This window comes from Budorcas taxicolor, chromosome 3, assembly GCF_023091745.1.
Source record: "Budorcas taxicolor isolate Tak-1 chromosome 3, Takin1.1, whole genome shotgun sequence".
Taxonomy (NCBI): Eukaryota; Metazoa; Chordata; class Mammalia; order Artiodactyla; family Bovidae; genus Budorcas; species Budorcas taxicolor.
This window is the reverse complement of record NC_068912.1, coordinates 1,954,456-1,968,445: the sequence shown is the minus strand read 5'-3', so window position 1 is coordinate 1,968,445 and position 13,990 is coordinate 1,954,456.

Here is a 13,990-nt window from a genome sequence, read left to right as displayed (position 1 = left end):
TTAAAATATTTGAATGTTTCTCCAGTGAGCTGTGATTTAAAATTGATATGCTGGCAAGTGCCGGAATTTATCACTCCCCTTCCCCCACCAAGCTGTAACTAAGCCCGCTTTCAGTTGAAGAAACATGAGAGTTGATTGTTTTTTCTGGTGAGAAGTCAGTCATTCAATAGTACTGATAGTCCCTGTCATATAGACCATGTTTAATCCTTCCCCATGTCACCCTGTTTATTGTTAAGTGTTTGTGTGCGAAACATTTTTTCCTGACAGCGCATAGTCGTTGCCTTCTGTATGCTTCTTCATGCAGTCAGCCAAGAAGGCTGTTTTAGCAGACTGTAGTATATATTAATTCATATGTCAGTCACTGTTAGTTAGAAAGGGATTGGTGAAAATCCTCTGGTGTCACGAGAGACATTGTAAACATCACTAAAACCTGAGAAGACAAATTAACAATTCAATGAGTGTTACTGGAAGAAATCATGGTGTAACTTCAGAGAATTAGAGGGTAGTGTCAGCACCATCGCCGGTTCTTGGTACTGGAATCACGTCTGAAGAGTGCTGTCCTGCTGTAAGACCCGGTGGGTGCTGAGTGGCTGAGCCCCTTTCCTGGAATGTTCCCAGTGCGTGTGCACATCCACTCTCATACCTCAGGTGTGCCTGCTCCCCTCCTGTATGTGGTGCTGCTGTTTAGTTGCTAAGTGGTGTCCAGCTCTTTTGCAGTCCTGGGGACTGTAGCCCGCCAGGGTCCTCTCCAAGGGATTTGCCACGTAAGAACACAGGAGTGGTTTGCCATCTCCTCCCCTACCGACATGTGTGCACATAATTCAGAAAGGAGCCAGTGTGCATCCTGCTTCTTTTTCTTTGGAACATGTCGTCCTGTTTTAGGTTTACCGAGGTAAATAAACCTTTTTTTCTGTTAAGTACAACCTTGGGGTAATTTCAGGGCTTCTCTGATACCTCAGATGGTAAAGAATCCGCCTGCCATGCAGGAGACCTGGGTTTGATCCCTGGGTTGGGAAGTTCCTTTGGAGAAGGAAATGGCAGCCTACTCCAGTATTCTTGCCTGGAGAATCCCATGGACAGAAAAGTCTGATAGGTTGTAGTTCATGGGGTCACAAAGAGTCGGACACAACTGAGCAACTGAACTGAACTGAGCAACTAAGCACTGGGTAATTTCAGGGCTCAGTCCCCCCACCCTTTTCTTTAAAGATCTTTGAACTTCATTTAGCTGAGTAACTTCTAGTGGCATAAATAACAAACAATAAACTGTTGAATTGTCATTCAGGGTAGCTGTAACTGATCACAGGTGGGTGATCTTAGGTTAGTCAGAGGCCCAGTGAAGTCAGTAGCGGGGTGCCTTACGAGACTGGGAGTACGGACGTGTTTGCAGCTGTCGGTTCTCCAAACACTAACCTAACCTGCCCTGTTACCTAGTAGTGTTTTTACAAATATCCTTCCATACCTTACCTAATCCTTTTTAATGGTTGTATTTTATTGTATTGATGCATCAGCTTATTTACTTGTTTCTTTTGGATGTATGTTAATTTTTTTCTGCAATTATGTTATAAGCATCCACCTACAGTGTTTTATTTTTTTAAGATAAATTCTTAGGAATAGAGTTAGCATTAAAAAAATTACATGTTAAAAATTTTTGTGCGTGTTGTCAGATTGCTCTTGAGAGAGGTACCATTCTGTGTTTTTTATCTATAGTACATATTTTATCTATAGTATTTAATAGTATCAATTCCCCACAGTGTCTTTTTAAACTTTTGGATGTATTGATAGATGAAACGTTTTAATTTTCATATTTTTGCTATAAGTCAAACATCTTATTACATTTTAATTTCTCTTTCTGTATATTTTTCAAATGTACTGTAAAACAGTGACTTCTTACTCTTGTATTGCTGTAGTTCTGACCCTTTCATGAAAATTTATAACTTCTTAAATATTCTCTTTTCATGAGTAGCCCCCTCACTATACACACGATTAACTCCTGCACCTCTTTTGAATAGCGTAAGTTTAGGGATGGGAGGAGAGCTGGGGTCCTGCCTTGGGAAGACTTAAGCATCCTTCCTCAGCCTGCCTAGTCACCCCCATAACATGAGTTAGCTGTACTTCCCTGGTTCTACAGATCCTGTTCTGGCATCTCAGTTGCCACTTTTAATTGCCGGGTGACTTGTTTCTCCGTTTTGTGGTAACTGGAGCTCTGTACTCTTGGGCACTCTACCCCAGGCATTTAGCGGGCTTGTTGCTGCTGTTCAGCTGTGTCTGACCCTCGTGACCCCATGGAGTGCGGCATGCCCGCTCCTCTGTTGTGCACTGTCTCCTGCATTTGCTTCGGCTCGTGTGAATCAGTGTTTCGACTGAGCCGTGCCTTGCCTTGCGCGGCACAAAAATGTTTCTTTTAGTAGAGGGGAATTAGAGTGAGCCTAATTTTTTACTCTGCCTGCTCTGAAGAAATTTTGACATTTAATCAAATGTTTAGGATGAAGAAGAATTGGAAAGAAATTCAAGTTGAAAAGTCTAGGAATTTATTTACTCCCACCTCATCCTCTGCCGCCGCCTTCTCCTTTTGCCCTCAGTCTTTCCCAGCATCAGGGTCTTTTCCAACGAGTCAGGTGGCCAAAGTATTGCAGCTTTAGCATCAGTCCTTCCAATGAATATTCAGGGTCAGTTTCCTTTAGGATTGACTGTTTTAACACATGCTTGCTATGTATTTGGTGCTCAACAAATACTTATTGAATGAATTTTTTTTTTTTTTTTGATTCTCAGATTTTCTTTTAGCAATGTATCTCTAATAGCAGAGGAGAATGAACTTGTATCCTGAGAGAGCCTGGGGCTATATCACACAAAGGAAAACACTGTGGTGGTCTCTAATACTTAAAAATTTTTATCTATGAATACTTTATTTTCTTTCATAATATGTTGATAATTTGTTTTATATATCAAATATTTTAAATTATTCAACTTTTTAGTAAAATTTACTTTCTAGGAAGAGAAGCATATCTATGGTTTTGAATACTCTGCCAGAAATGCTTGCCAAATCAGTCTCCTTACCAAGGAAGCGTATGAAGTGAAAAGAGCTTCAATTCTGGAACCAAACAGATGTGGATTTGAATCCTGGCTTTGCCACCTACTGACTGTGGGTCAGTGGGCCGGTGGGCTAGCTTTTCAGCCTCCTTGTAGCACTTTACAGAATTATCTGTTTAACAAGTTTATTCCCAGCAGATATTTATTGAATGCCTGCAGTTGGTGGCATTGTGCCCTTTGCCAGGTTTGTAATTGTAATAATCATGTGTTTGCCTTCATGGAGCATCAGGTGTGTCCAGGTTCTCTTCCTTGTGACTATTGGCATTTACCCTCCTTCCCCTGGATCTGTTGCTGATTTCCCGTCCACTTAGGAGTGATTCAGCAACAACCAAGTCTTATTTATCTGGATTAATCATAGTTTAAAAGAAATAGTGCGTTTTTGAAAGAATAAGAAATGACCAGCAAAAGCATCTGCATATATTCTATGTGAGCTCTCATTGACCCTGCCTGGTAACCTTAAGTTCTGCATGTATGTACCCACTTGGTACTCATATCCTTTATTGGCAGCCTTCTGTGAGCTGTTCATTCATAAACAGGGGATAGTGACAGGGCAGCTGTGGCACTGTGGTCCTGGAGAGCAGGGCCACGCCTTGTGCTGCACAAAAATGTTTCTTTTAGTAGAGGGGAATTAGGGTGAGCCTAATTTTTTACTCTGCTTGTTCTGAAGAAATTTTGATTTTTAATCAGATGTTCAGGATGAAGAAGAATTGGAAAGAAATTCAAGTTGGAAGGTCTAGGAATTTATTTACTCCCTATGAACTTGGTCCCACATGGTGCTAGTGGTAAAGAACCTGCCTGCCAATGTAGGTTAGACGTAAGAGATGCTGGTTCGATCCCTGGGTGGGGAAGATCCCCCAGAGAAACAAATGGCAATCCACTCCAGTACTCTTGCCTGGAGAATCCCATGGAGGGAGGAGCCTGATGGGCTATAGTCCACGGGGTTGCACAGAGTCAGACACAACTGAAGCGACTTAGCACGCAGTGTGAACTTGGTACTGACAGGACCTAAAATCATTCCAGTGCTAGACTGAACTGGGATCCAGCCTCCCAGCAAGCTTGGTGTTTCCTGGGTGTGAGGAACAGGGAATTTCAGGAAGCTGACGATGGGAGGAGGGTAATTTAACTTCTGAATGGTAATGACTCAACAATAGTATGTGTGAACCCTGGTTGACATACAGAAGTGATATCATTGTAGAGTCACTAGGTGGCTAGGAAAGATGACAGTCTGACCTTGAAGAAAGAGGCTGCCTAGCAAAATCATGATCATGCATCTTGTGGAGTTTAGACACCTGCCTACATTATGGCAAGTAATTGGAAAGCTGAGGGGTCAGTAGACTCAGATTGTTGCAGTGCATAGGGTTTTTCCTCGTATTTGGGGGTAGGGAGAAGAGCTCAGATAAGACACAGGTTATAATAACAGTCCGTTTGTTTTTCCCTTTTGGTCATTTTATCAAGTAATTTTTGTTTTCTTTGTCAATTATGACTTTTGTTTTTACTGTTTTGAGTGATACCTGTGAAATAATATTTCTAAATATTATAAAGTGACTTTATATTTACAATAAGTTCAAGTTTACACAACCATTTTTAACTACCATTGTTCTAATTTGCATAAATAAAAATCTAAAAAATTACTGGCGATATTCTCTGATCTGTCTTCTGCTCCCCTTCTTCATTTCCCTTTTCTGATTTCCCCGGTTAACTGAGTGTTGTCTGGTTTTTATTTTTTTAATCTGTGTATCATACTCTTGAGATCCTTCCACTCCCTTTACTTCTCATGTGATTTTGTTTTCTCTTGCACTAAATTTAAAAAGAACATTTTCCATATGATACATTCATTACTGCAAGCTTCATCCATTTGTTGCTTTTTTGTTCATCCCGAAATTTAGGGTGGTTTGTAGAGGTTTATGAACTGTAGCAAGAAATGCAAAATAAAAATATAAAATAAAAATTCTAATATAAAAATCTAATATTTGCTTTCACCGATATTTCTCTAAGCTTCATTGTAGATGGTGCAAAAAAAAAAACCCTCAATCTATGTTCATAATATTTGAAAGCAAACAAACTTTTGGTTTAAAAAAGTGGTTTCTGACACTTAAGATCAGAAGGAAGTTGCTCCTCACAGACCTTGTAAACAGGACCCCACGTAATAAAATGAGCAGTGTCCTCACAGTAGTCCTACTGTGCACGCACCAAGAAACTTCACAAGGCCCCTCTATAGGCCAGGATGCATGATCGTTTGTGGTGGGCAGATGAAGATGATTCCAAACAGTGTGGCAGAGATTTTATAATAATTAGAAGGATGGAAATGTTGCATATCCTTTAGGCAATCTTCCACAAGTATGCTTTCTCTCAGTTTTGTATAGAGTATAAGCTCTGTGAGGACAGGAGATCTGTTTTGTTCACATTAGTACAGTTACGGGCACAGTGTCAGTTATTGAGTCTTTTCAGAATACATATGCACTGCGTTTGAAATTGAAGGTAGAGTTTTGTTCAGGGAGACCTTGGCTGCTCAGGCAGCACCTCAAAGGTTAATACCATATGGCAGGCTCATTGGAGGGCTGGTTCTCAGAAATGTGATTTCGTTACCATTCTTATGGGTAATTGAGTTGAAAACAACTGATTCTCGATGAGCAAATACAGGATAGACAGAAATGGAAGCAATGCCTGTTTGTGTTAACCTGTGAACCTGTTAATGAGAAATACAATTGCAGAGTGTACCAGAACTCTTGATCATTCAGCAGTACATTGCCTAACTTTACCAGAAGCCAAGTTGCAGTCAGAAGAGTTGCCTAATGACTTTTTTTTTTTGTCAAGGCTAAGAAAATAATTACGCTAATGGTTAGGACGTACTTTCTCTGCTGGTAAGGATGTATTTTGCCCTGAACAGTGCTGGGCACATCCTGAAAATTTTTGTTCTCTAGGCTTCCCATTCCTGTTTTTAATTGTTTGCCACTGATAGAAAGAGGCACTAGGTTAAATGGTCTATTTAAAAGCTGTTTTTAAATAAGGAAGAAAGTTGAAGTTTGATATTTGTATTGTTTGTGGATCTCAACTCCCTATGGTATTCTTGTTTACCATGCTGTTAAGGCATAGTTAACTCTCAGTTGCAATAAATGACGTTTATTTTATATAGTTTCCATTGCTTTGACAGAATAAATGCATGCATGTTCAGTCACTCAGTTTTGTCCCACTGTGTGACCTCACGGACTGTAGCCTGCCAGGCTCCTCTGTCCATGGGGTTTTCCTGGCAGGAATACTGGAGTGGGTTGGCATTTCCTCCTCCAGGGGACCTTTCTCACCCAGGGACTGAACCCACGTCTCCTGCATTGGTAGGCGGACTCTTTACCGCTGAGCCACCTGGGAAGCCAGACTAAACGAGATGATCTAATGAAGTGCGGTCCATAGACGGCAGTTCAGGTTTAACGTATGTGTGCCGTTGTGCATAGACAGAGAAGGGTGAGGTGAGGTGCCTTAGGGCGATACATTGGTGTTGTAGTCGCACCAATGCAGAGACTCTCATCTCTGCATACCCCCTTTTTTTTAATTCTAGCAGATGCTGGGAATGCTCAAAGCAGAATACATAGCCCCTTGAACAACAATAAGCTTTGAAAAGTGATCACTTTAATGCAGATATGAAAGTTTCCTGTAGTTTATTTAATTTTAGGCATGGAAAAGGTTTTGACATGACACACAACGCAGATGCCATACAAGGAAAAGATTGGTAAGTTTAACTACATAAAATATTCTAAGTTTCTTCCTGCCAAAAGACTCTGTAAAAAGTTATATTTACATAACTTAATATACAAATATTTGTAGCATATAGGAATGAGAGTTGATTTTTCTTAATGTATTAAGTATTGTTGAAAAGTGAAAGTGAAAGTCACTCAGTCGTGTCCGACTCTGTGTGACCCCATGGACTGTACACTCCCTGGAGTTCTCCAGGTCAGAATACTGGAGTGGGTAGCCGTTCCCTTCTCCAGGGGCTCTTCCCAACCCAGGGATGGAACCCAGGTCTCCCGCACTGCAGGCGGATGCTTTACCAGCTGAGCCCCCAGGGAGACCCATTGAGTACTATTAGATGTCAACAATAAACGGCAGACATCAAACAGAAAAGCGGTCAAAGAATGCGAGCTGGCTGTTGGCTTGAGAATAAGAGTATAAACATATGAACCCTGATTAAGAGCCTCAGCTATAAAGACAGGACATTCCTCAAGGCGGAAATAGAAAGCATGGAAGGCTGAATTAGAAAAGCTGTGCTTTAGGTAGAATAGTGGAGAAATTAATGTGTTAGGGAAAGGGGTCGAGTTGAATACTGGCCATCGTTTAGAAGAAACATAGGAGTGTTTGTATACATATATACTAAAGAGCTTCTTGATGAAGGTGAAAGAGGAGAGTGAAAAAACCGGCTTAAAATTCAACATTCAAAAAACTACATGCAGTCCCATCACTTCATGGCAAATAGATGGGGAGACAATGAAAACCGTAAGCAGATTTTATTTTGGGGGGCTCCAGAATCACTGCGGGCAACGACTGCAGCTGTGAAATTAAAAGACGCTTGCTCCTTGGAAGGAAAAATATGACAAACCTAGACAGTGTATTAAAAAGCAGAGATATCACTTAACCAACCAGGGTCCACATAGTCAAAGCTATGGTTTTTCCAGTAAATGTACAGATGTGAGAGTTGGACCAGAATTGATGCCTTCAAATTGGGGTGTGGTGAAGACTTTTGAGAGTCCCTGGGCTGCAAGGAAATCAAACCAATCAACCCTAAAAGAAAATCAGCCCTGAATATTCTTTGAAACGACTGATGCTGAAGCTCCAATACTTTGGCCACCTGATGTGAAGAGCTGACTCACTGGAAAAGACCCTGATGCTGGGAAAGATTGAGGGCAGGAGGAGAAGGGGCAACAGGGTGAGATGGTTGGATGGCATCACTGATTCAATGGATATGAGTCTGAGCAAACTTAGGGAGATTGAGAAGGACGGAACCGTGGTGTGCTGCGGTCCGTGGGGTTGTGAAGAGTCAGACACAACTTAGTGACTGAACAACAGAAACAGCACACACACACATGCATATTGGGCTGACGGAAAAATTCACTCAGGTTTTCCCTCACGTGGTTCGGAAAACCCAAGTGATTTTTTTGGCCAACCCAATATGTATATATGCCATTTCCTCCTTTAAAGCAATAAAATTACCAAATAGTCTATATTGGGTTGGCCAAAAAGTTTGTTTGGATTTTTGAAAACTGTAATAAAAACCCTGAATGAACTTTTTTTGTCAACCCAATATATATGTGTATGTGTGTATTGCTTCCAATGTATATGCTATTTGGTAATTTTATTGCTTTAAAGGAGGAAAGGGCTTCTCTGGTAGCTCAGATGGTAAAGAATACACCTGCAGTGTGGGAGACCTGGGTCCGATCTCTGGGTTGGGAAGATCCGGTGGAGGAGGGCACTGCCACCCACTCTCGTAGTTTTCCCCGGAGAACCCCCACGGACAGAGAGAGGGTCCCGGCGGGCTACACTCCATGGGGCCGTAAAGAGGCGAGTGCGACTGAGCGACTAAGCATCCATCACGGAGGAACATCTGTTTAAAACCTGAACTAGTTACGTAGAGGAGGGACTCCTGCCATTCCTGACTTAATACACAAGACAGCAGATCAATGATTTGTTTATGCCTCGCCTAAGCTTGTGTTCATGTGTGTGCGTAGATGCTCAGTTGTGTCCAACTGTTTGCAACCCTATGAACTGTAGTGATTGTTAATTTGTTTCTAGATAAATGTCTCATAGATAATTGAAAGTCAACTATTAACTCACTTTTTCTTGTACTCCTGCACAAACATCTTTAATACATGCTCCCACCGTCCTGATGAAGGTCCTTTTTGCAACAGTTTGAAGCCCTTCCCCCAGAATTCTTCAGCTTTACGTTTATGGGAATATCCATTCTGATTCAGAACTCAACTTCTGGAACTTTTGCATTAGGGGTTCCTTGTTTTGTAATGAAATTGTCAGGAGATAACAGTTAATCTCTCCTCCTCCTTTCCTGTTTTAATCATTGACCTTGTTGGCCACTGTAAAGCAATAACCTTAGCAGAACTGTCTCTTCCATTATAACTCACTTTTCTTATAGGTGTGTCTCCAAGTGCTCTACAGATGCCTCCTTCTAGTGCCAAGTGAAATAATTATTTTACTTAAAAAGAAGGGCTCAGAAATCTAGCTACTGCTGGGCAGTAGACATATTACCGCTGCTGCTGCTGCTGCTGAGTCACCTCAGTCGTGTCCGGCTCTGTGCAACCCCATAGACGGCAGCCCACCAGGCTCCCCCGTCCCTGGGATTCTCCAAGCAAGAACACGAGTGGGTTGCCAGTTCCTTCTCCAATGCATGAAAGTGAAAAGTGAAAGTGAAGTCGCTCAGTAGAGTCTGACTCTTAGCGACCCCGTGGACTGCAACCCACCAGGCTCCCCCGTCCCTGGGATTCTCCAGGCAAGAGACTGGAGTGGGTTGCCATTTCCTTCTCCAGAGCATGCATGCATGCTAAGTTGCTTCAGTCGTGTCCAACTCTGTGCGACCCCATGGACAGCAGCCCTCCAGGCTCCTCCGTCCACGGAATTCTCTAGGAAAGATTACTGGAGTGGGTTGCCGTAGTGAGGTCAGCAAAAAGTTACTTCAGCATATGAAGTGATGCTGTTACAAGAATTTGAAAGCATGGACAAATAAGTGGACAGCTAATTTTTTTGGTGTGAGCTGAAAAATTAATAGACAACCTCAGTTGTCAGTATTAGCTTAAGATGGAATGGTTCTGGGTAGTATAAAATAACAAGTTATCAAGTTTGTTTTTGGCCCATCTGCCAGGTACTATGCTAAGTGTTCTACATGAATTATCTCATTTAATCCTCATATCAGCTATGATACTATGATATAGATTGTTATAACTCTGTTTTGTAGATGTGGAAACTAAGGTATAAGAAAGTCATAATTTTCCAAAGTTAACACCTAGAAAGTGGTAGACTTAGTTTATAATAATTTTAAGGTATTGATTCCAGTTTTTAGCTAACATTAGTTGACTTCTCTATTTGACTGATTAAGGATGGTATTTTTTAGCAAAAATTCTTTATTATTGTCAGTCAGTTTTTTTTTTTCATGTTTTTACAAACAAGTTATCTGTTGGGTGGCAAAGTAACTTTAGAGATAATTACACGTTTAAGTGTTGCTTGCTTCTGTCGTACAGTATTATAGATATTAATTTTGGATCAATTGAGAAGCTTAGATTTAATGCTTTTTGAAGTTGAGGTATCAGTTTTGAGTTGTTCAGCCTTCTAGCAACAGTCAACATAAAGTCCATGGATGAAACTTCCAGCACTATGAACAGTGATATAAAAGAAAAATAGAATGTGGAGACCTTTGGAAGGTGTGTGTTTGTGTGTATGTCTGTCTGCCTGTCTGTGGCCAGTTTTCTGTTCTGGACCTTAGGGAAGAGCTACTTGCCCTTTTGATGGTGCTGAAAGACTGCTAAAGCTGGTATTTGCAAAAGAGATGAAAAGTTGCTGGCTTAAGAACTCAAATCACAGAAGACTCCCAAGACCAGCTTTCTTACAATGGTGACATGTTGAAGCAGAAAATGAGCATGTCTCATAAGATGGTCTAGCTATAGAATTTGCTAGGTTTTGTCTTGAGATAGAGAAGCAAATATATACTTTTTTCCATAGCTTAACTTTTACTTAGTTATTTAGTTACCCTGTATGTAAAATCAACCCAAACCAGAAGCCACAACTTAATTTATATGGACCCAAGTTTTCATATTTGCAATTGTTACTTGTTTTTACTAGCAAAGTATTGGGTTGGCTAAAAAGTTTGTTTGAGGAGCTTCCCTAGTGGCTCAGTGGTAAAGAATCCACGTGCCAACGCAGGAGACACAGGTTTGATCGCTGATCTGGGAAGATGTCACGTGCCTCGGGGCAGCTGAGCCCGTACGCCGTGACTGTTGAGCCTGTGCTCTGGAGGTGGAGAGTCACAAGCACTGAGCCCCGTGCTGCGGCCTCTGCGGCCCGAGCACTTGGAGCCCAGGCTCCACGGCCTCAACTAGGGAAAGCACTGAGCCCCGTGCTGCGGCCCCCTGCGGCCCGAGCACTTGGAGCCCAGGGTCCGCAGCCTCAACTAGGGAAAGCACTGAGCCCCGTGCTGCGGCCCCTGCGGCCTGAGCACTTGGAGCCCAGGCTCTGCAGCAAGAGAAGCCGCCTCACCTAGGGAAGGCCCGTGCAACAGCAGAGACCCAGCACAGCCAACAGTAAACACAGTAACTAAAATTGCTTATTTTTATTTTTGAGTTTTTCTGTAAGATAAGTATGAAAAACTCGAACGAACTTTTTGGCCAATCCAGTAACAAAAAGTTCAAAACTTTTGGGAGTTTGTGCTAGCTGTAATTGTTTTGCTGTAAAACAGTACTTCACATGTAGTAATATATTTATGGTGCCTGCTTTTGCATAGGATAAATATTATATCTGTGCATAATAGACAAGATTCAGAAAACTGTATCAATTACACATATTCATATGCAAACATATGGGCACATTCTCTTCTTTTCTCTTACTCCTTCGTCTCTCAAAATGAATTCTATGTTTATTTGACTCAGAATTTTGAGGACGTGTCACTTAGTTGAAGCCGGATCTCTGCTCTTTAGTGCCGCTGTGTAACTGATGTTTACCTGTATCTATTTCCAGCTCTGTTTTACATTTTAACTGGATCGCTAGCACATGGTGATTAAGAATAGTAGCCCAGAAATCTGGTAGATTGGTCTGAATACATGACAAATAACTTTCTTCCTTCTGCAGATTTCATTGCTTAGCTATATTCGAGGCATTATTTTAGGCACTGAAGAAAACCTAGATTCTGAGAAATTATCTGTAAATATTCTTCCTTACATAGCTGTGTTTAGAATTAAATGAGATAATGTACATAGACTGCTGAGCGCTTTGCCTGGAAAATGAAACCCATAATTTTTTTTCTTATCTTGGAATCTGTAAAAATGTATATGTTATTTAAATCTTTTGATGACTTTGAACTCTCAGAGTAGAAAAGCAAGTATGAATGAGTGCTAACATTTTTAATGTGTCATGCAAAATTACAAATACAGAAAGCGAATTGATTATCCACATTTTAAGACTCCTTTAATTTTTAAAATATTGTCAGTAGATATGCCATAAATTGTGGAAGACTAAATAATTTATTCATATTAAAGAAAACAGTAAAGTGAACATGATGTTCACTGTTACATGTAATTTTTATTCTTTGCAAAGTAGATTTTTGCTTAATTTTTCTCTTGGTAATCCTTAGACTTTGGGCTCCTTGAGGGTTTTGAAAGATTCCAAGTTTTGTTAATTTTAGTACCTCATTTTAGCACAGTATTTAGCTCATAGCAGACACTGAGTATATATTTATTGAAGTATTTTTGTAAATTTAATTCAGAATTGGCAGTTTTCATTTGAATGTGTCCCATGTAATTAGCATCTTGCTCACTACCACAGGCATACTGGTAGGCCTAATAAAAGATAAAGATCTGAGCAGCTGTCACGTAGAAACATTTCTTCTTCTGCTCTCTGCTGTATCTGTCCTTAATAACTGACCCAGAGTAGAGTCTTTCTGTGTCTGCCCATGTTCTGCTCATGCTGGCTCTGGGAAGCCTAAGCGCTGGACACTGTGAGGCTTGCTGTATTGAAGGGCTGGGCCAGTGTGAGAATTTGGGCTCTGGAGATTTGGGATTGGGAACACATCTCAGGTTAGACGGTAGCATGTAAAGGAAAAGGAAGGGTTTTTGTGAGTCAGAAATCTGAGTGTGGCTTAGCTGGATCCTCTGCTTCAGTCTCTCAAAAGGCCAAGGTTTTGCTCAGAGCGGTGACCTCACCTGAAGGCCCAGTAGGGGAATGAGCCGCTTCCAGGATCGCACACAGGGCGGTTGGCTAGACTCAGGTCCTTACTGTCAGACGGATGAGCCAAGGGCCTTGGTTCCTTCTAGGCTGGAGGCTCCCCTCAGTTCTTACCATGCAAGCTTCTCCGCTTGCTTCATCGGCTCAAAAACACAAGAAGGGCTAGAGTGCTAGCAGGACAGCAGCTGTTAGACAGAACTCACGGCCTTGGTGATCTAATCACAGAAGCAGTCTCATCCTTTTGTAATACTCTGTTTGTTACAAGCAAGTCACTTGGTTCAGCCCACACGCAAGAGGAGGAAGGAGTCTACACAGGCATGAATACCAAGAGTTGGGAATTCTTGGGGGCCATCTCAAAAGTGTGACCACAGGATCTTCAGTAATTTTTAAGTATATAAAGGGGCCCTGAGACTTAAAAAAAAAAAAAAGAGAAAACTCCTAATCTACACACCTGTTAAATCGGTGGCATAGGCGTGTGGGAAGTAATAGCATCCTTTGAAAAGGCTTTCTTTAGCGTAATACCTTGGGCCTGGGAAGTGAAAATAAAATGAGGAAGAGCTTCTCCTTTCTGTGGACCTCATTTTTTGAAGAAGAGGGTCTTAATATTATTTATTACATAGCTGTTTGGGTTTTTTTAGCAACATCTTTTAGGAAGTAGCACAAACATGGTAGAATGAAACAGCAGATTTTAGAAAAATTAAAAAGTCTCTGGAGCATGTCATAGCTGTCGTGAGAGCACAGAGCATTGTCATGTCATGGTGATTGCAGCTCCGTGAGTAGAAAGAGAGAATGCACTAGGCATCAGATACACGGGGCACTTGCTCGAGTGAGAGACGTAAGAGTTCAGTTCAGTTCAGTTCAGTCGCTCAGTCGTGTCCGACTCTTTGCGACCCCATGAATTGCAGCACGCCAGGCCTCCCTGTCCATCAGCAACTCCCGGAGTTCACTCAGACTCATGTCCATCGAGTCAGTGATGCCATCC